Source organism: Heterocephalus glaber, unplaced genomic scaffold (assembly GCF_053883595.1).
Source record: "Heterocephalus glaber isolate CG9 unplaced genomic scaffold, H.glaber_assembly_v1.0 deba00001610, whole genome shotgun sequence".
Taxonomy (NCBI): domain Eukaryota; kingdom Metazoa; phylum Chordata; class Mammalia; order Rodentia; family Bathyergidae; genus Heterocephalus; species Heterocephalus glaber.
In genome coordinates, this window is record NW_028258381.1 from 38,153,264 (window position 1) to 38,176,664 (window position 23,401).

Here is a 23,401-nt window from a genome sequence, read left to right on the forward strand (position 1 = left end):
GGCAGCTTGGCAGCCTCAGCCACACAGGCCACTTCCTTCAAGATGGACAGCTGCGAATGAGGAAAGACGTACCAGCACTTTGACCCGTTCTGCTCTGGTGACCCGAGGTGAGAGAAAATAAGGATGAGACTGGTAAAGGCTTGTGTTCAGGATGTGACTGCTTATAGCAATGTCTCACCTTTCTTTTCCCCTCCATCTCCCCAGCATTTTATTATAAAAACCTTTGAAGTGGGATGTGGTACACACCTGTAATCCCAGCTACTCAGGAGAATGGCAGGTTCCAGGCCATCCTCAGCAATTTAGTGAGATGGTATTGCAAATTTTTTTTTAATGTTTAAAAAGGGGCTGGAGGCCTTGGGTTTAATTTGCAGTACAAAAAAAGGGAGCAGGGCTGGGAATGTAGCTTAGTGCAAGGTCCTGGGTTCCATCTCTAAAATGAAATAAACACAATTTTTGAATACACAGAAAAGTTGAAAGAAATATACAATAAATACCCAATATATCCGCCTGAATTCTGCAATGAACATTTTACTACTCTTTATCACAAACCTGTCCATGTATCCATTCAACAATTCATCTCATTTTTTGATCCTTTTCCAAAATTCAGGAAACCTGTACATTTCATCCTTAAATACTTCAGCATGCATATCATTCATTGTACTTCAGTTTTTACAGTTTCTTGTGCTTTTTTAAAGGTAAAAATAGACGATGAAATGTACAAATCTGAAGTTTACCATTCATTGAGTTTTCACAAATCTGCAATGCAAAACCCCTGGAGAGGTAAAGACATGACCTTCCCTCAGCTTGTCCCTTCTCAATCTCTGACCCAGCCCTGGGGGAAACTGTTGTTGTGATCTTTCTCATAAGTTAGCTTGTCCTGTTCTAGAACTAAATATAAATGGGATTGTATAGACTCTTCAGTGTCTGACTTTGTCCTCTCAGCAGAGGGTCCTGCTAAATTGCTCAGCCTGGCCTTGAACTCATGATCCTCCTGCCTCAACCTCCAGAGTAGCTGGGATACAGGCATGTGTCACCATCCCTAACACATAAAGCTTTTGAGATTCATTCGTGTTGGGTGTATTCCTTTTTTTAATCAATGAGAAATAATCCATTGTAACAGATAGATCATGGTTTATTGATCTCTTGGTGACACCTATAGAATTTTTCAAACTTCTGCTATGATAAAAGTAAAACTCAAGAACAAATCTTTTTTTAGACAAATGAGTTCTTTTTTTTTTAGTACCAGGGATCGAACTCGGGTCCTTGCGCTTGCGAAGCAGGTGTCGAAACCACTGAGCTAAATCCCCGGCCCTGACAAATGAGTTCATGTATCTATTGGGTAGGACCCTAGGAATGGAATGCCAGGTCATACAGTAGGTATGTAAAACTTTTTTCTCAAATGTCTATCCAGCTATAATCCCAACATTCCAGGAGGCTGAGGCAGGAGGATCGCAAATTCAACCAGTCTGGGAAATGTAACACAAATTTTTTTAAATATTTAAAAAATTTCAAAATTAAAAAAAAAAAGGCCAAGAATGTAGCTCAGTGGCGCTGCACCTGCCTGCCAAGCACACGGTCCTGAGTTCAATCCCCAGTACCAAAAGAAAAATAATAATAAATAATAAAAGACTGAGATTGTAGCTCAGTGTCAAGGTCCTGGGTTCAATCATCAGTACCACCAAAAAAAAAAAAAAAAAAAAAAGAGGAAGAGGAAGAAGAAGAAAGCTCTTGCTGGCCCAAGGAAACTGACTACCTTCTCTTAATCACATGGGCCTTGTTGGTATTTGATACTGGAGACACAGCACAATGGATGGGGAACTGGAAAAGACCTGCTGCTACCAGCTGGCCCCAGCTCTCCACCATTGCTCTCTATAGCTTTGCTAAGTCACTAAGTCTTTTTGCTCATCTGTGCAGCAAAGAGAATGAACTTTGTGCTGTCAACTCTGTGGGTTCACAAGTCTAGCAAAGGCTATAAAGATGGTGAGGAAGCTGGATCTAGTGGCACATGCCTGTAATCCCAGCACTCTGATAAGCTGAGGGTTGCAAATTTGAGCCCAGCCTGGGCAGCTTAGTGATTTAGTGAGACCCTATCTCAAAATAAAAAATTAAAAAATGATTTATGGATGTAGCTCAGTTGAAGGCCTTGGGTTCAATCCCCACAACTGGGGGTAGGGGGGGAGATAAACCACTCTCAATGACTTATTACTTTGTTTTTTGACTTTTGAATTAAGGTCCTACATACAGATTGTTAAAATATTAGCCAATAGAACAGAGCTTATAGAGAGACTTCAACCCCCTGCCCAGCCTCTCATTGAGTCTCCCTATCTCTAGGTCCTCCCTCAAGGGGCAACCACTTTTCAAACAGTGGTGAGGGACTGGTGTAGCTTAGTGGTAAAGCACTTACTTAGTAAATGGGAATCCCTGGGTTTCATCTCCAGCACTGAAAAATAAACATAATTTCAATTGTGAAATGTAACCAAAATAAAGGAGTATAAACAAAATGTACAGTTTAGGGGCAACCACTTTTGGGTTGAAGTTTGTTTTGTTTTGTTTTTGAGACGGGGGTCTCACAGTGTAGTTCAGGCTGGCCTTGGACTCACTATGTAGACCAGGCTGGCCTCAAACTCAAGGCGATCCTCCTGCCCCAGCCTCCAGAGTGCTGGGATTACAGGTGTGCGCCACAACGCCCGACTCGGGGGCAACCACTTTTCAACATGTCAGTTTTCTTATAGTGGTCTATCTTTATGCCTCCAAATAACAATCTTATACCATGATTTCTTTTACCCCCACCCCCACCCCCAGTAATGGGGATTGAATCCAGGGCCTTCACACTGAGCTACATCCTCAGCCTTTTATTTTGTTTTTTTGAAACAGGTCTCAGTAAATCACTAAATTTCCCAGGCTGGGCTTTAACTTGTGATTCTCCTGCTTGAACTCATGATCCTTCTGGCTCAGTCTCCTGAGTGCTAGGATTACAGGCATGTGCCACCATGCCTGGCTAATATGCCCCTATTTTTTCCTTGAGCAACTAGAAACTACCTCTTGGCTTTCTGTTGCAATAAAGGAAAATTTAAGTCACTGATACCACCATTCTTTTCTATTTGTTGTTTTGTTTTATTTTGAGACAATCTCTCAATAGTTCAGGCTGGCTTTGAACTCACTATGTAGTCTGGGCTGGCTTTGAACTCATGGTGATCCTCCTGCTTCAGCCTCCCAACTGCCGGGAGAACAGGCATGCACCACCATGCCTAGCAACCATTCTTTTTTATAGATCTCATTATTTGAGTTCTCAGTTACCGTTGAAACTTAAATAACATAATATTCCTCTCTTTAGCCACTGTCTCCCAAGTGAGATGAGGATAACTGCACAGGTTCAGCCAGGCTGAACTCCCCCTATGAACCAGTTCAGAAGACTTCTGAACCACATGTACATGCTTAGTACAGTCACAGCAGTGAACCTACTCCTGGTACAAATTTTCTGTCTTATCCACTTTCCCATTTCTAAATATTGACACCCACAAATTAAAGGAAGAGAAGTTATGTGCCTTCTTAGCACAGGTAGCAGTACATCAGCCTCATAAAGGAAGAGAAGTTTATGGCTGGGGGTTTAGCTCAGTGGAGAAGTTTATTTGGTTCATGGTTTCCCATGGGTTTAGGCCATGGTTGGCTGACTGCAAGGCAGAAATGGCACGGCAGATAACAGCTGCTTGCTGCATGGTAGCTGGGAAGTAGAGAAGGGAGAAACTGCGAATGGGAATACACCCTTCTAAGTCATGCCCCTAGTGTCCTGCCTCTTCCAATCAGGCCCCACCTCCAAATGGGAGACTTGTAGGGGACGTTAATTCTTTTTTTTTTTTTTTTTTTTTGTACCAGGGATCGAACTCACGACCTCATGGTTGCAAGGCAGGTGTGGTGCCGCTGAACTAAATCCCTGGCCCATGGGACATTAATTCTAAACCATCACTCTCCCCAAGGTTCCTGAGTATGCTGTCTCAAACCAGCTTCTTTCTTTAGGAATGATTAGTAGAAATAAAGTACAAGTCACACACATGAGTGTTCTAGGATACACATTAAAAAAGTAAGAGGAAGCTGGATATTGTTGAGGACTAGCCATGATACGTATAAATTGGTGGGGCTGGCCAGGCTGCAGGCTCCACAGTCCAGAGGCTGGTGTGACTTGCTTTAGGAATAGGGAAATACGCAGAAGGCTGCATGTTTCCTGGCAATGTGGGGAAAGTTTGTAATCACACCACTCCTAAGGCAAGGTAACATCTGCTGAGGACTACATGAAAAATGCAGGAATCCAGGTATGGGGACAGACTTAATCCTCATTAACCTCTTTCCTTTGAGGCTTAACTAGTTCTTTTTTTTTTGAGGTTAAGAGTAGGAAAATTTGCACCGGGGATTTAGCTCAGTGGTTCCGGCACCTGCCTCGCAAGTGCAAGGACCTAAGTTCGATCCCCAGTACCCTCCCCCCCAAAAAAGATAAGAGTAGGAAAATTCATTGGGGAATAGGAAAGGGTGATAAGAATAGCTCCTGAGAGATAGGAGGGGTCCCAAATGGGTTGCCAATGAGCCCACTTCTCAAGGTAGTTTTAGAGAGCTAAGCCAGAAGGGGTGGGTACAAAATGAGTAAAAAACTATAATGAATAAGATTACAAGTATAGTTGCTTAGGTAATATTGACCCAATAGTAACAAGGGTATACAGATGACATCACTAACTTTGGTTGATAATCTGTAGTCTTAGTCTTCTTAGTCTTAGTAGTCTTAGTCATAGTGGTCTTAGTCTTAGTGGATGGAAGAGGATGGCGCACCCCCAGTGATATAATGGTCTATCTATACAGGAAAGCCCAAGAGGGTAGTACCAATAATCTCAAGCTTCTGTTCATCTCTTAGGGAAGTATGCATATCTGGCCATTGTGACTTTAACCTTCTGCAGATGCACCTCCAGCCACAGCTTCGATGTGTTCTCATCCTCTGCTCTGACTTTGTGGGCCCAGCCTTGTCTGACTGCCTATAATAATTTCTACCTTAGCTGTCTATATCATTCCTCTCTCTGAAGAAGCATCCCTAACTGTGGTTAGGGGAGAAGGGTCATAGTTTCCTTCTAACTGCTCCAAGCTGAGAAGGGCTGATGTAGGGTAGACTGCAGTCAGGGCCCCTCTCCAGAGAGCTAATCTAATGGGCCTCAGATAGAAGTCATGTTGTAGGTTAGCTGTTATAAACTTTCTTTCCAAGGTCAAGCTGGTGGGTCCTGGTAAAGGAGTCTAGCACATTTGTCATTGATTCCATCATCTGCATGATCACTTGGAGTTTGGCAGCTTTTCCATCAAATGATCTCCGTGAAACCTCCGAAATGATATAGAGGAATAGATGTAACTCCCAACCTGCTAGATGTCAGATATACTGAGTTAATGTTCCCCGAAATTGAAGAATGCTAAGGAACAATGCAGGTTAACAGTAGGAAAATTTATTGGGGAATAAGAATAGCTACTGAGAGACAAGAGGGGTCCTGAATGGGTTGCCTGTTCCTCATTTTTTTTTTGGTACCATAGGTCAAACTCGGGACCTTGCGCGTGCAAGGCAGGTGGTGGTACCACTGAGCTAAATCCCTGGCCATCCTCATTTTTTATTGTCCAATTCTTACTGCAGTCACTGTTCTGGGAAAAGTACACTGCATTCATTTTATTTTGTTTTATTTAACCCAGTTTAGCTGAAATATCTTTTTAACATGTAATCAATATGAAAATCATTGAGATGTTTTAACATTCTTTTTAAAATACTGTCTTTTTTTGAGACAAGGCCTTTCCTTGTAGCCCAGGTGGCCTTGAACTTTCAATGATCCTCCTGCCTTAGCCTCCCAAATGCTTGGATCACAGATGTGCATGCCATGCCCAGCTCAAGGAATTCCTTAATCAGATAGGCAGAATTGATGGCCTGTGTGTATAGCAGGCTACACCATTTAGGATTGTCTGAGTACATTCCATTTCTGTGACAAATTTGCCTACAGGTGTGGTGAAGCACACTTGTAATCCTAGCACTTGGGAGACTGAGGCAGGAAGATCACCATGAGTTCAAGATCAGCCTGGACTACATTCAGAGACCTTGTCTCAAAAAGAAAAGATTGCCTAACATTTTTCATAATGAATCCCTATCATTAAGTGATCCATGATCAGAACTGAATTGAGTATTGGATCATAAATTTAAATGAAGTTAAATTTAAAATGAGTCTGTGTTTCCTTACTTCCTCTTTCCCTCCCTCCCTCCCTTCCTTCCATCTTTTCTTTCTCCAAGATGGGAGGTCTTGCTCTGTTCCCTGGAGTGGGCTCAAGTGATCGTCTTGGCTCAGCCTCCTGAATACCTGAGACTGTAGTACACACTACCAAACATGGCTAAAGTTCAGTTGTTTAGTTGTAATTGCCACACTGTATTGAACAAAGCAGGTGTAGTGATGCTGGTGCTGGTGCTACACAGAAGCCCTGCTTGTGCAGATGTTAGAAATGTCTATGAAAGGGGAGAGAGGCGGAAGGGGATGAAAAAGGAATTAAGATATGTTATGTGCATGTACCAACTCTGCACAGGGACTGTAAACAGCATATATTCCAAACATACTGATAAAAATTTTTAAAAATTAATAAAAGAGGAAGTTCCGGGCCAGGGATTTAGCTCAGTGGTTCCAGCGCCTGCCTCGCAAGCACAAGGCCCCGAGTTCGATCCCCAGTACCAAACAAAAAAGAAGTTCCTTCTATTTGTTTTTCTCTCCATTGGGGAATGTTATGACCACCTTACCCGCTACTCACCTTCGTTAGGATTTTCTTTTAGGTCTAGGCAAAACTGAAAGCTCTATTTCTGAAATATGTATTATGTATTGTACTGTGTGTGTTGTGTGTGTGTGTGCGCGTTTAGGTACACTGATAAATACTGTGAAGAATAATCTTGCAAGCAAAGAGCAGCCCTCAGCATACACCAGTTTTACCCACGCCTTGATCTTGGACTTCCCAGCCTCCAAGGTGAGCAATAAATTTCTGTTATGTATAAACTAGCCTGCAGTATGTTGTTTCTGGGACCCTCAAGGATTTTGTGGGATTCTGAGGCAGAATTAAGAGTTTGAGACCAGTCTAGGCTACAAGCAAATTCAAGGCTAGCCTGGACCACGTAGTAACACCCTATGGGGAAAAAAAAAAAAAAAAGGAGAGGAAGGAAGGGAAAAAAGAGAAGAGGAAAACAAGGCTAGGCATAGTGACACACACCTGTAGTCCTAGCACACTGGGAGGCCAAGGCAGGAGGATTTAAGTTTGAGCACAGTTTGGGAAACTCAATGACTTAGCAAGACTCTGTCTCAAAATAAAAAAGGGCCGGGGATGTAGCTCAGTGCAAAAGCCCTGGGTTCAATTCCCAGTACTTAAAAAAATCTTATTTTGCTAGCACATACATCACAGTAACTTAGACCCATCTGCCTGGTGTTCCTGTGCCCCTCACCCAGGATTCCATCCTGTTGAGAGGGAGAGGGAAGTCTGGTCTGGTCACCTGCCCAGCCGCTGGGGAAAAAAGAGGCTCAGTGACTCACAGAACCACAAGGAAATGGATAGAGGAAGTCTCTCAGGAATGGGAAGTTGGGCGGGACAGGCCAAAACAAAAGAGAGCATGAGTGTTAGGTTCAGTGCCATTGACAGAGACCCAAAGCAACAATGGCTTAAACAAGGTCAAAGTTTACTCCTCTCCCGTGTAAAATTCTAGTGGTAATTGAAGCTGGTATATGGCTCCTCTGATGCAGTCACAGGACCCAGCCCAGCATATCTACATTACAAGCAGAGAATGAAGAAATGGGGAGGAAGGGGAGAGTGTGGCGAGCATCTCTTGAGGATGGTTCTGGGAAGCCCACACTACCTCCTACGTCCCACTGGCCAGACCGTACGTAGTCACATTGCCACGCCAGTCTGCAGAGCAGGACGGAAAATTTAGGCCCTACTAAAATTCCTTTGGTCCTAATGAAAACAAGAATGGATCTTAGAGGACAATGACATTATTTGCCACTTAGCTGCCCACTATTCATACGCATATGGTTTTCCACACTTTTTTTTCTTTTCCTTTTTTTTTTTTGGTGTGGTACTGAGGATTGAACCCAGGGACTTTATTCTGAGCTACATCCCCAGCCCTTTAAAAAAAAATTTTGAGGGGGCTGGGGATGTAGCTCAGTGGTCACGGCGCCTGCCTTGCAAGCACAAGGTCCCGAGTTTGATTCACAGTACCCCAAAAAAAAAATTTTTTTTTAAATTTTCTTTATTGAGAGAGGGTCTTGCTATGTAGTTCAAGCTGGCCTTAAACTCACTATGGACCCCAGGCTGGCTTGTGGTGATCCTCCAGCCTCAGGCGTGCGCCACCATGCAGGCTACTCTACTTTTTATCTTGAGACAGGGTCTCACTAAGTCATTAAATTGCTCAGGCTGGGCTCATATTTTCAGTCCTCCTGCCTCTGCCTCTGAGGATGCTGGGATACAGGTGTGCACCACTATGCCTGGCTCGTGTTTAATATTTTTAAATTCTCCTTCCCATCTCAATGTGACATCACAGTCTCACCTTCACACTCCCTCCCTTCTCAAAAGCAACAACACAGAGAACCAGAGTCAGGCACAGGTACCAGAACAGCTGCAAGTCCAGGACTTCTGGGAAATGTCTTCTTCCTTTTATCCTATATCAACATTGTGCAACTAGGCTGGGCATGGTGGCCATGCCTGTAATTCTAGCTCTTGGAAAGCAGAAGCAGGATGGCTGTGAGTTCAAGGCCAGCCTAGACTACATAGCCAAACCTTGGCTCAAAAAAGAAAACAAAAGAAAAAAAAACATTGTGCAACCAAATACAGAAGTCCACCAAACAAGTTTAACCAGCATCAGCCTACCCTGTATAGAATAATGAGCAAAACAAAGTGGAAAAAACGGGAACTGTTTTTAGTACCATGGATGGAACCCAGGGCCATCGCACTGAGCTGCAGTCCCCAGCCATTTTTTTTTTTTTTTTTTTCTTGGGTGCCGGGGATCAAACTCAGATCCTTCTGCTTGCACAGCAGGTGGCAAAACCACTGAGCCAAATTCCAGGGCCTATTTGTTTTATTTTTTACTTCAAGACAAGCTTTATTTTTAATTTTTAAAATTTTTTATATATTTTATTTTATCTCATTTTTTGTTTTTATAAACAAATTTTATTTTACCTCATTTCACTTCCCCTTGAGCCCCCTCCCCTTCCTATATACAAAAGCTTTGTTTCCATTTTTTCCTTCTACTTTCACTTTTTGTTTTTGGTTTTTTAACTTTAACTATTAACTTTATTCACTTTGAAGCTAATCTTTTTTATCCCATTCCCCCCTCAAGCCCCCTCTCCTCCCCATTTACAAAAGATTTGTTTCCATTTTTTCCTTCTGTTTTCACTTTTTTTCTTGTCCCTTCCTTCCTCCCTCCTCCCTTTTTCCCCTTCCCATTTGAACATTCTCTTCCCATCTCCCAATCTCTATTATATATTTTAGTCCTTATTTCCACTTCTGGTTTCTCACAGCAGAGAAACAATGCAGTATTTAAACATGTATGTCCGATTTATACCACTTAACAGTATGGTCCCAAGGTCCATCCATTTAGCTATAAATGTCTGAAGCTCATCCTTTGTGGCAAAGTGGTACTCCATTGTATAAAAAACCCCAAATCTGTATTTACTCATTGGTTGATGGGCATTGGGGCTGTTTCCAAGATTTAGCTATTGCAAACTGTGTTGCTGTAAACATGGGTGTGCATCTATCGTATGATGCTTTTAATTCTTTTTTTTTTTTTTTTTTTTTGGTACCAGGGATCGAACTCGGGTCCTTGCGCTTGCGAGGCAGGTGGCGGAACCACTGAGCTAAATCCCTGGCCCTGATGCTTTTAATTCTTTTGGGAAGAAAAAGGACTAGCTGGGTCAAATGGAACTTCTAATTTTAGTACCCCCTCCCACTCCATACTGGGGATAGAACTCAGGACCTTGCACTTCCCAAGCAGGCGTGGCACCAGTGAGCTACATCCCTGGCCCTTATTCCTAGTTTTTTGAGAAATCTCCACAGTGATTTCCACAGTGGTTGCACCAGTCTACACTCCCACCAACAGTGGGGAACGGTTCTTTTTTCCCCACAGCCCCTCCAGCATTTGTTATTGATTTCTTGATAGGAGCCATTCTTCCTGGGCTGAGATGGAATCTCAGCATTATTTTCTTTCTTTCTTTTTTCTTTTGGTACAAGGGCTTAAACTCAGGACCTTGGTCTTGCCAGGCAGGCGTGGTGCCACTGAGCTATATCCCCAGGCCCTTTAACATTATTTTAATTTGCACCTCTGGAATGACCAGTGGTGTTGAACATTTTTCATGTATTTATTTGCTGTTTCTTTTTTTATTTGCTTCATCTGAGAAGTGTCTTTTCATTTCAGATGCCCATTTTTAGACTGGGTCTTTAAACTTGAGGGGTCTGATTTTTTAGTTCTTTATATATTCTAGATAATAGTCCTTTATCTGATGAATAGCTGGTAAAAATTTTTTCCTATGCTATGGGTTGACTCTTCATTCTGTTGGTAGTTGCTTCTTTTTTTTTAATTTTTTTAATTTTTAGTTTTTTGGTAGTTGCTTCTTGCTGTGCAAAGGCTTTTTAATAAGATGAGGTTCCAGTTGTGGATTCTTTGTAGTATTTCCTGTGCAAACTGGGTTCTGTTCATGAAGTCTTTGCCTACTCTATGTCCTCAGGTGTTCTACCTGTTCGCTCTTCCAGCAGATTTAGTGTTTCCATTTTAATATTTAGATCTTTGATCCATTTGGATTTGAGTTTAGCGCATGGTGAAAGATATGGGTCTAGTTTCAATCTTTGGCATGTGGAAAGTCAATTTTTTCAGTACCATTTATTAGAGAGTCTTTCTTCCAGTGAAGGTGTTTGGCTCCTTTGTCAAAGACTGTGTGGCTGAGTATGTCTTGAGTTGTTTCTGCATCTTCTAATCTGTTCCATTGATCCTCAGATCTGTTCTTTTGCCAGTACCATGCTGTTTTTATCACAATAGTTTTGTAGTATAATTTCAGTAAATCTTTTTTTTTTTTTTTTTTGTACCAGGGATTGAACTTGGGACCTTGCAGTTGTGAGGCAGGCAGTGGCACCTCTGAGCTAAATCCCTGGCCCTTTGTAATATAATTTAAAGTCAGGATTGTGATTCCCCCTACCTTGCCTTTGTTGCCCAGAATTGATTTTGGTATTCTAGGTCTCTTCTGGTTCCAAATGAATTTCAGGACTGTTTTTCTTTTTTTTAATTCTGTGGGATATGCTGTTGGAATTTTGATTGGGATTGCATTAAATCTTTATAACAATTTTGGAAGTATGTTCATTTTCACTAAATTGGTTCTTTCTATCCAATAACAAGGGATATCTTTCCATTTTCTGATATCCTCTTTGATCTCCTTTTCCAGAGTACTGTAGTCATTTATTTCCTTCGTTAGATTGATTCCTAGGTATTTCATTTTTTTGGATGCTATAGCAAAAGAGATTGTTTCTCTAATTCCTCTCTCCATGAGTCTGTTATTTGTGTACAGGAAAGCTAGTGATTGTTGAGTGTTGACTTTGTATCCAGCTATGCCACTAAATTTGGTTATCAAACCTAGAAGTCTAGAGTTTTTGGGATCTTCTATGTAGAGTATCATGTCATCTGCAAATAATGGTAATTTAAATTCTTCCTTTCCTGTCCTTATTTCTTTTATTTCTTTCTCTTGTCTCATTGCTTTGCCTAGTGTTTCCAGAGCTATATTGAACAAGAATGGTGACAGTGGATAGATATCCTTGTCTTGTTCCTGATTTTAGAGTGAAAGCTTTCAGTTTTTGTCTTTAGTATGATGTTGGCTGTTGGTTTGTCATAGATGGCTTTTATCATATTGAGATAGAGACCATCTATTCCAATTTTTCTGTAGGATTTTTATTACGAATGGGTGTTGGACTTTGTCAGATGTTTTTCTGCATCTATTGAGAGGATCGTATCATTTTTGTCCTTGACTCTGTTAATATGGTGTATTACATTTATTGATGTGGATATGCTGAACCATTTCTGCATCCCTTGGATGAATCTTACTTGGTCATGGTGTATAATCTTCTTGATGATTTGCTGTATTCTGTTTTCCAGTCTCTTATTGATGATTTTTGCATCTATGACCATTAGGGAGATTGGCCTTTAGTTCTCTTTTTTGGGTGAATTCTTCTCTGGTTTGGGTATCAAAGTAATGCTTGCTTCCAGGAATGAATTTGGGAGTATTGCTTCCCTTTCAGTTTTATTAAAGAGTTTGAGAAGTAGCAGGATTAGGCCTTCTCTAAATTTCTTATAGAACTCAGCACTGACTCTGTCAGGGCCTGGGCTTTTCTTTGCTGGCAAGTTTTTACATCTTCAATTACATCTGTAATTTCACTGGCTGATAATTGTTTTATTTAGAATTTCTATATCTTCTTGATTCAGTTTTGGTAATTCATGTGTATCTAGGAATCTGTCAATCTCTTCTGTATTTTTCATCTTATTAGAATACAGGTTCTCGAAGTAGGTATTGATGATCTTCTGGATTTCTTAAATATCTGCTGTGATTTCACCTTTTTCATTCCTAATTACATGAATTTGAGTCTTTTTATACCTTTTTTTTAAAGTTGGCTAAGGATTTGTCAATTTTATTTAATCTTTCAAAGAAGCAAATCTTTGATTCATTGATTCTTTGTATTTTTTTTTTAGTCTCCATTGTATTAATTTCTGGTCTGATTTTTTTTTTTTTTTTTTTTTTTTTTTTGGTACTGGGGATTGAACTCGGGACCTTGTGCTTGCAAGGCAGGCGGCAGAACCACTGAGCTAAATCCCCAGCTCTCTGCTCTGATTTTTATAGTTTGTTCCCTTGTATGAGCTTTGGGCTTGACTTGCTCTTCTTTTTTCTAGAAGCTTGAGGTTTAACTTTAGGTTAATTGTGCCCACTCTGTTTTCCTGATACTGAGATTCATCACTATAAATTTCCCTCATAGGACTGCTTTCATTGCATCCCATAAGTTCCAGTATGTTGTACTGGCATTGTTATTTAATTGTACAGACTGTCTGATTTCTTTAATTTTATCTGTGACCCACTGGTTGTTCAGGAGGGTGTTATTTAATTTCCCTGTGTTTATGAAGTTCTGGGTCTTTTGGCCATTGATTTCCAATTTCATTGCACCACGGTCTGATAATATGCATGGGATAATTTCAGTTCCTTTGCATTTACTTAAGCATGTTCTATGAGCTAGTATGTGATCTGTTTTGGAGAACATCCCATGTGCAGTTAAGAAGAATGTGTATTCTGATGTGGGGTGGAACACTCTGTAGATATCCACTAAGTCTATTTGTTCAAAAGTTTGGTTCAGTTCTGAAATTTCTTTGTTGATTTTTTTGTCTAGTTGATCTGTCTATTTGTGACAGTGGGATATTGAGGTTCCCCATTACAATTATATTAGTACTGGGCCTGGGATTTAGCTCAGTGGTTCTGCCACCTGCCTCCCAAGCACAAGGTCCCAAGTTCAATCCCTGGTACCAAAAAAACCAAAAAAAAAATTATATTAGTGCTTATATGATTTTTCACATCTGTTAATATTTGTTTTATATAGTTGAATGAACTGCTGTTTGGTACATATGTATTTATGATTGTTATCTCTTCCTCTTGAATTGTTCCCTTTAAAAGGATGTAGTGACCTTCTTTGTCTCTCTCAATCAGTCTTGACTTGAAATACACTTTGTATGCAAATAGAATAGCCACCCCTGCTTTTTTCCAGGTTTCTATAGCATGGAATATTGTTTTCCATCCCTTGACTTCCAGTCTGTGAATTTCTTTTTGAATTAAATGTGTTTCTTGTATGCAGCATATTGTTGGATCTTGCTTCTTGATTTATTCTTCCTGTCTTTTTCTTTTGATTGGTGAATAGAGACCATTAACATTGATAGTTATAACTGATGTGTATTGTTTTATCTTTGTCATGTTATTATCCTGTTGTTGGCTACTTTTTTTTTGTTTAATTTCTTGCCTTGACTGGTGGATTCATTCTGTTGGGGTTCGTGGAGTTGTAATTCTTGTTGTCTCTTTCTAGAATATCCTTCAGAACACTTTGGAGTGCTGGTTTAGCGGTCATGAATTTCTTCAGGTGTTCTTTGTCATGGAAGTATCTTCTTCATTAATATTGAAAGATAATATTGCAGGGTACATCAATCTGGGTTGGAGGTTGTTTTCCTATAGGGCTTGAAATACTTCATTTCAAGCTCTCCTTGAGAGTTTGTATTGAGAAGTCTGATGTGATTCTGATGGGCTTTCCTTTATAGGTGATTTGTTTCTTTTCTCTAACAGCTTTTAATATTCTGTCCTTGTGTTGAATTTCTGGAATCTTAACTATAATATGCCTTGGGGAAAACTTTTTTTTGATCATGGCTGATAGGAGTCCTACAGGTCTCACTTATCTGTATGTCAAATTCTTTTTCCCTGTTTGGGAATTTTTCTGCCACTACTTCTGAGAACAGATTTTTGATAGGTCTCCCACCACCTCAGCAGCTATTATGTATAGTGGCGGCCCTCTTCCTATGGTGCCTTGCCCCCTCCCCTGTGTGACATCATGCCAAGATGGTTGCTCCCACCAAAGAATAAACCCTTCTTCCCAGTATGCCCCTGTTCCCGCGTAGAGAGTAACCTAATACTCACTCACCTCCTACCACCTAGTGACATCACCGGCTCCTCCATTCCCTAGTCACAACCTCACTCAACCCCACCTCAGCCCCTACAAACCCCACCCCAGTCTCTATAAAAGAATCTCCCTGCCCCAGCCATATTGCTTTTGTCTCTCCTTTGTTCAGAGACAGCCCAGCAGATCTATTTCCCTAATAAAGGCTTGTTGTGGCCTGGTCTGGTCTTGGTCTTCGGCCCTTTTACCTGACAATTTTTTATGTCATTTATGGTATCTCCTGCTTTTTTATGGACTTTGATCAATCTCATGTTATTCTTCTTTGCATCATCTAGCAGCTGCTGGATTGATTTCTCATGGTCCCTTTCTATTTTTAAGAAATCTCCCTTTTCATGATTGCTAACTGCAATCCTGTCTTCTATATCTGATATTCTACCCTCACATTGGCTCATTCTGCTGTGTATACGTTCCTTTTTTTTTTTTTTTTTTTTTCTGGTATGGGCATCGAACTCAGTACCTTGTGTTTACAAGGCAGGCTCAGTGCTACTGAGCTAAATCCCTGGCTCCCTGCTGTGTATACTTTCAATGGAGTTTTTTTTTTTGTACTGGGATGGACCTTTCACTTGAGAAGCAGGCAGCAGAACCACTTAGCTAAATCTCTGGCCCTCAATGGAGTTTTTGTTTTGCTTTGTTTTGTTTTTGGTATCGCGTCCTTGAGCTTGCAAGGCAGGCAGTGGAACCACTGAGCTAAATCCCCAGCCCCAAGGGCATTCCTCAATGGAGTTTTTAATCTCCTGGATATCAGAATCTGCTTCATGGAGTCCATTTCTTTCCTATACTGGGTGTTCATGGTTTCCATCATGCTTCTGAGCGCCTCTCTATTTTTTTTTTTTTTTTACCTGTATCTGCTCTAGAGTCACTAAGCAAGATTTTCATTCTGATCATTATCTCTGTAGTTATCTGAGAAATTATTTCTGCTTTTAATTTTGGTAGAGCCCCATTCAACTGCTTTGTTACTTCTGCTGTTACCACTTCAGAGAGTCCAGGTGGGTGGCTTTTGGATTGTACCATGTCATTGCCCCCAGGGTTTGGCTTTGGTAAGCTGAAAGTCTGATGGCAGGGTTACATCTTGTTTAAGTGTCTTCTCATTTTCTATTTTTTAAAAGTGTGATTCCTGAGTTGATGCTTGTAAATTCCTTATGGCAAGTAGCTTTATTGCCAATATTCAGAACCCTTAGGAAATGAGTACTTCTCAGAAGCGTCTTCCAGGTTTATCTTGCTTTTGGGTTTTGAGTCTGTTGCAGGATCCTACTTTTTCAATTTACTGGGTATGAGAAGTTCCTGCCTACTTGACCCAACTGCCAGTTCTTTGGTACTGGCCTATAGGTTTTGCTTTGTTTTGTTTTGTTTTTAAGACCCTTAGGCAATCTCAGTCTTGGTATACCAGGAGAAACAACTCATCAGAACAATTATGTCACCTTGGCTAAAGTACTACAATCAACAATAACAATAACATCAAATACAGCCTAAAAAAACGACAAATTGTGATAACTATTAATTTGCTACCTTTAACCTATGAACTAGATTTGTGGTTATATAACAAAATCTAGAACACACCTAAAAATTGTATGCAATAAATACGGCCTTATATGACAATTTTACCCTTAGGGCAGAAGATTTAAAAGGGGCTGGGGGTAAAAAAACAAGAAGAGGAAGAGATCAGAAGCAAGGTTGGAGAACAAACTTTAGGAGACTGGTGAAGATGACAGATGGGAAAGAAAAAAGGAAAAAATAAAAACAAAAACAGAACAGAACAACAACAAACTGGAAACCATGTTCAAGCAATCAGGAAAAAACAAAACAAAACAAGAACCAGAAAGGAAAAAAGAAAAGGGCAAAGAAAACAAAAGAACACCCCCCCCCAAAAAAAAACCCCATCAAATTCAAGGAGTGTCTCTGCTGTCACTGGTAGGCAATTCAGGCAAACAGAGTCCAGAGCCAAATTGATTATTCCCAGCAAGCCAGCCACAGCTTCACGGTGGGATAGTGGGTAATCCCAGGCAGCCTGGCCCTTAAATTCCTCTGAAGTTCAGGTTGGTTTCAGGATATGAGGCTGGAACCAGATTCCTTGAGCCCACAACAGTCTATGTGTCTCCTGCTGGCTTGAACTCAACACCTGCACTGAGGCACCTGGAGCCATGAGATGGAGTCAGCCTCAGCTGCTCTTGAGTTCTGAGCTCTGCAAGATGGCTACCAGCCAGTCGCCCTCTCCAAAGTGAGATCTGAACCCCAGCTGCTGCAGTCCAGTGTGTCTACTGCTCCATTATACTGGTGCATTTCTCTGTGCAGGCCACCAGGGTTGCCAGTAGTCACCATGTGTCAGCACCACCATTCCTTCACCGAGTATTGGGCCAGCACTGCTGTATGGAGTGACATGAAAGCTTCTGGTGAATGTATCGGCAGAGGAAGGGAGCTTAGGGTCCATAGGTCAACGCATGGAAACCCAACCTCACCTTCCATTCCCACAAGGCCTTGCTTGAGACAGGCTCTTACTAAATTGCTAAATTGCTCAGGCTGGGCTCAAACTTGTGATCCACCTGCCTCAGCCTCCCAGAGTACTGGATCATAGGCATGCTCCACCATCTCTGGCTCTCCCCTACTTCACCTGCCAGTTCCCAGCCCCAGGTTTCAACTTGTGCTTCTGACCAGTTGACTATAAATTGAGATTCCTATAACCCTCATTAGGTTCACCACCTTCCTAAACCTCAATTCGGCAATTGTTCTAAATTTCCCTCGCCATGTCCTTGGGGTCTGGATGGAGACTTCAAGGCATGGGCATGAGTCCAACCCAGACCAGTCCAGTAGAAATGGATTAGACACAAAGAACATGGTCCATTGTAGGAGTCCAGGTAGAGCCCTAGGTACAGGGCAGGATCCCTCTGCAAAGAGGGTGTTATGACCTGTGATTGGGCAAGGGTAGGTCAAGAAATTTCTTTATGATCAGTTTAAGAAAAAGGCGGGGAGGAGTCAGAATTAATATCTTTTTTCTTTTTTACTTTTCTTTCTTTTTTTAAAGAATTCTTTTATTGGTACATATTAGGTATACAATACGTTTACATTTATCATTGGGTACCCCCATTACCTGTGCGCCCTTCCCTATTTACATAGATTTTGTTTCCATTTTCTTTTTTCTTTTCTCATGACTTTTCCTTTCCCTTCTTTCTTTTCCCCTTCCCCTTGACCACCCCTACACCTTTGGACCTTTACCTATTTCAAATTATCAATTATTCATTTTAATCATTATTTACACTTTCAGTTTCTCACACTAGAGAAACTATTTGGTATTTACACATGTGTGTCCTATTAATTTCACTTGAGAGGATGGCCTCAATGTGCATCCATTTAGCTATAAATGTCTCTAGTTTCTTGTTCTTTATGGCTGAGTAGTACTCCATTTTATTAAAAAAAAAACCACATCTTTATCCATTTTCCAGTTGATGGGCACTTGGGCTGTTTCCAACATTTAGCTATTACAAACTGTGCCACTAAAAACATGGGTACACATATATCACTGTGGTATGATTCTTTTAATTCTTTGGGGAAGATACCCAGCAGGGGAATGGCTGGGTCAAATGGGACCTCTAGTCCTAGTTCTTTGAGGTGTCTGCATACTGATTTCCACAGTAGTTGCACCAGCCTGCACTCCCACCAACAATGGAGAAGGGTTCCTTTCTCCCCACACCCTCGCCAGCATTTGTAATTGGTTGATTTCTTGAGAGCAGTCATTCTTTCTGGGGTGAGGTGGAATCTCAGTGTTGTTTTCATCTGCATCTCTCCAATGACTAGTCATGTTGAATATTTTTTCATATATTTATTTGCTGCTTTTACTTCTTTGTCTGAGAAATGCCTGTTCATTTCAGATGCGCATTTTTGAATTGGGTCTTTGAATTTGGGGGGTCTGATTTTTTTCAATTCTTTATATATTCTAGGTAGTAGACCTTTGTCTGAGGTACAGTTGCTAAAATTTTTTTCCCACATTGTAGGTTGTCTCTTAGCTCTGTTGGTGGTTTCTCTTGCAGTGCAGAAGCTTTTTAATAAGATGAGATCCCAGTTGTTGATTCTTTGTGCTAGTTTCCATGCTACTGAGGTTTTGTTCATAAAGTCTTTTCCTATGCCAGTGTCTTCAAGAGTTCTACCTAACTTATCTTCCAGCAAGTTTAGTGTTTCTGTCTTTTTTTTTTTTTGGTACTGGGGATCAAACTCGGGACCTTGCACTTGTGAGGCAGGGGGTGGAACCACTGAGCTAAATCCCCGGTCCTGTTTCTGTCTTAATATTTAGATCTTTAATCCACTATGATCTTAGTTTAGTGCATGGTGAAGATATGGATCTAGTTTTAATCTTTGGCAGGTTGAAATCCAGTTTTTCCAACACCATTTATTAAATAGGCTATCTTTCCTCCAATGAGGGTGGTTGGCTCCTTTGTCAAAGAAGAGGTGGCTGAGTATGTCTGGAGTTGTTTCTGCATCTTCTGATCTCTTCCACTGATCCTCAGGTCTGTTTCTATGCCAGTACCATGCTGTTTTTATCACAGTAGCTTTGTAGTATAGTTTCAAGTTGGGGATTGTGATACCCCCTGCCATGTCTCTGTTGGCTAGAATTGCTTTTGCTATTCTAGGTCTCTTCTTGTTCCAAATGAATTTTTGGATTGTTTTCTATAGTTCTGTGAAGTATATTGGAATTTCAATCAGCATTGCATTAAATCTATATAGCAGTTTTGGAAGTATGGCCATTTTCACTATATTGCTTCTTCCTACCCAGGAACAAGGGATGTCTTTCCATTTTCTTATATCCTCCTCGATCTCCTTTTTCAGAGTGCTGTAGTTTTCAGTGTAGAGGTCTTTTGCTTCCTTTGTTGGGTTGATTCCTAGATATTTCATTTTTTTGGATACTATTGTAAAAGGAATTGTTTCCCAAATTTCTCTCTCAATGAGTTTGCTATTTGTGTGTAAGAAGGCTATTGTGTTTTGAGTGTTCACCTTATATCCAGTTACTCTACTGAGTCTGTCAATTAGGTCTAGAAGACTTTTGACCGTGTTTTTTGGGGTCTTCTATGTAAAGTATCATATCATCAGCAAATAATGAGAGTTTAACTTCTTCCTTTCCTATCTTTATTCCTTTTATTTCTTTCTCTTTTCTAATTGCTGTGGCTGATGTTTCCAGAACTATATTGAACAGGAGTGGTGATAGTGGACGTTCTTGTCTTGTTCCTGATTTTAGCATGAGAGTTTTCAGTTTTTGACCATTTAGCATGATGTTGGCTGTTGGTTTTTCATAAATAGCCTTAATCAGGTTGAGATAAAGACCTTCTATTCCAATTTTCTGTAGGGTTTTTATCACGAATGGGTGTTGGATTTTTGTTGAATCCTTTTTTTGCATCTATTGAGATGATCATATGGTTTTTGTCCTTGACTCTGTTAATATAGTGTATTACATTTATTTATTTATGAATGTTGAACCATCCTTGCATCCCTGGGATAAATCTGACTTGGTCAGGGTGTATGATCTTCTTGTGACCCTCTGTATTCTGTTTGCTAGTATCTTGTTGAGGATTTTTGCATCTATGTTCATTAGGGAGATTGGTCTGTAGTTCTTTTTTTGGGTTGGGTCTTTCCCTGGTTTTGGAATCAAAGTAACACTTGCTTCCAGGAATGAATTTGGAAGCCTTGCTTCCTTTTCAATTTCCTTGATGAGTTTAAAGAGTAATGGTGATGGTTCTTCTTTAAATGTCTTGTAGAATTCAGCAGTGAGGCCATCAGGACCTGGGCTTTTCTTTGTTTGTAAATTTTTTATTACATTTTCAATTTCACTCATTGTAATAGGGATGTTTAGAATTTCTATATTTTCTTCATTTAACTTTGGCAATTTGTATTTATCTAGGAATCTGTCCATTTCTTCTGTGTTTTCCATTTTATTAGAGTACAGTTTCTTGAAGTAAGTATTGATGATCCTCTGGATTTCTTCTGGGTCTGTTGTGTCTTCACCTTTTTTGTTCTTAATTGCATGGATTTGAGCCTTTTCTTTCCTTTTTTTGATAAAGTTGGCTAAAGGTTTATCAATTTTATTTATTCTTTCAAAAAACCAACTCTTTGATTCATTAATTTTTTGTATTGTTCTCTTAGTCTCCATTGCATTGATTTCTGCTCTTATCTTTATAATTTCCTTTCTTGTGCGAGCTTTTGGTTTGTGATGCTCTTCTTTTTGTAGGAGCTTGAGGTCCTGCATTAGGTTATTTAACTGAGTTCTCTCTGTTTTCCTAATATGAGCATTGACTGCTATGAATTTCCCCTGTAGAACTGCTTTCATTGTGTCCCATAGATTCCTGTATGGTGTACTGGCATTATCATTTACTTGTAGAAACTGTCTAATTTCTTCTTTAATTTCCTCTGTCACCCATTGGTTGTTCAGGAGGGTGTTATTCAGTTGCCATGTGTTTGTGGTGGCCTCCAATTTTGCTGCACTATGGTCTGATAATATACAGGGGGTAACTTCAGTTCTTTTACATTTACTTAGACATGTCCTATGAGCTACCATGTGGTCTATTTTGGAGAATGACCATGTGCAGCTGAAAAGAATGTGTATTCTGACTTTGTGGGGTAGAACACTCTAACCCTAAGTCCATTTGTTCAATAGCTTGGTTGAGTTCTAGAATTCCATTGTTAATTTTTTGTCTAGATGATCTGTCTATTTGTGATAGTGGGATATTGAGGTCCCCCACTACAATTGTTATTAGTGCTTATTTGGTTTTTCATGTCCATTAATATTTGTTTTGTATAGTTGGGGACATTCGTATTTGGTGCATAAATATTTAGGATTGTCATCTCTTCCTCTTGGATTGTTCCCTTCACAAGGATGTAGTGACCATCTTTGTCTCTCTTAATTAGTTTTGGTTTGAAACCTACTTTGTCTGTAAATAAGATTGCTAACCCTGCTTTTTTCTGGGTTCCTGTCGCATGGAGAACTGTTTTTTATCTTTTTTTTTTTTTTTTTGGTACCGGGGATTGAACTCAGGTCCTTGAGCTTGTGAGGCAGGTGGCAGAACTACTGAGCTAAATCCCCAGCCCTGTTTTCCATCCTTTTACTTTCAGTCTATGAATTTCCTTTTGAGTTTGGTGTGTTTCTTGTATACAGCATATTGCTGGATTTTGCTTCTTAATCCATTCTGTCAGTCTATTTCTTTTGATTGGTGAATTGAGGCCATTAACATTGAGGGTTATAATTGATAGATATTGACTCATCCTTGTCATGCTCTTTTACTGTTGTTGGCTCTTTTATTTCTTATTTTTTCCCCCTTTCCCTTAAATGCCTTACCTTGCCTGGTGGCTTCCCTCTGTTGGGCCTCATGGAGTTGTGCCCTTCATTGACTTTTTCTAGGATATTGCTTAGAATTGTTTGGAGTGTTGGTTGGTGTTCATGAAATTTCTCAGGTGTTCTTTGTCATGGAAGTATCTAATTTCCCCATTGATTTTGAAAGATAATTTTGCAGGATACAACAGTCTAGGTTGGAAGTTATTTTCTTTTAGGGCTTGAAATACTTCACTCCAGGCTCTCCTTGATTTGAGGGTTTGTGTTGAGAAGTCTGCTGTGATTCTGATGGGCTTTCCTTTGTAGGTGATTTGTTTCTTTTCTGTAACTTCCTGTAGGATTTTGTTCTTCTGTTGGGTTTCTGGGATCTTGACTATTATATGTCTAAGTGTAAATTTTTTTTTTATCATGGCTAGTTGGAGTTCTATATGCCTCACTTATCTGTATGTCCAATTCTCGACCTCTGTCTGGGAAGTTTTCTGCTATTACTTCTGTGAACAGTTTTTTTTATGTCAACTGTACTTTCTCCTGTTTTTTCATGGACTCCTATCAGTCTTATGTTATTCTTCTTTGCATCATCTAGCAGCTGCTGGATTGATTTCTGGTGGTCCCTTACTATTTTTAAGAAATCTGTTTTCATGGTCCTTAACCGCAATCCTGTCTTCTATATCTGATATTCTATCTTCAGATTCCCTTAGTCTGCTGTGCATGCTTTCAATGGAGTTTTTAATCTCCTGAATATCTGTTTGAATCTGTTTCATGGATTTCATTTCTTTCTTATGTTGTGCGATCATGGTTTCCATTTCTTTCTTATGCTGGGCATTCATGGCTTCCAGCATATTTCTGAGCTCATCTATTTTTTTTTTCTATCTGTTTCTGTTCTAGAGCCTCTAATCTTGTCTTTCACTCTGCTCACCATCTCTGTAGTTATCTAGGAGATTATTTTTGTTTTGAATTTTTCTAGAGCCTCATTCATCTGTTTTGTTACTTCCTGTGCTATCAGTTCAGGGTGTCCAGGTGGTTGATTATAAGACTTTTCCACCTTGTTTCCCTCAGAATTTACCCTTGGTGGGGTGGAAGTCTGAGTTTCTGCCTTGCTTAAATGTCTTCTCATTTTTGTTTTTGGTACTGTCCTTGGTTTAATTCCTGGGTTGATACTTTGAAATTGCTTACTGTAAGTATCTTTGTTGATGTATTTAGAACCCTTATGGAATGATTGCTTCTCAGAGGTGTCTTCCAGGTATAGCTGGTCTTTAGGTTTTGAGTCTCTAATGGTTCTGAGGCTGTCTCATTTTCATTATACCAGGAAGGACAACTGATTAGATCAATCAC

The 23,401-nt window shown here is 40.2% G+C and overlaps 1 long non-coding RNA gene across 1 annotated transcript in view; it reads right to left on the reverse strand.

Moving 5' to 3' along the window:
* Positions 1-2,297: 2,297 nt before the first annotated feature.
* The window catches only part of LOC147822707 (uncharacterized), a 30,947-nt gene continuing 9,843 nt past the window's right edge, over positions 2,298-23,401 (reverse strand). Inside the window, exon 3 of the long non-coding RNA XR_015445328.1 lies at positions 2,298-2,440. This is a non-coding gene — a long non-coding RNA (uncharacterized LOC147822707). The remainder of the gene's footprint in view (positions 2,441-23,401) is intronic.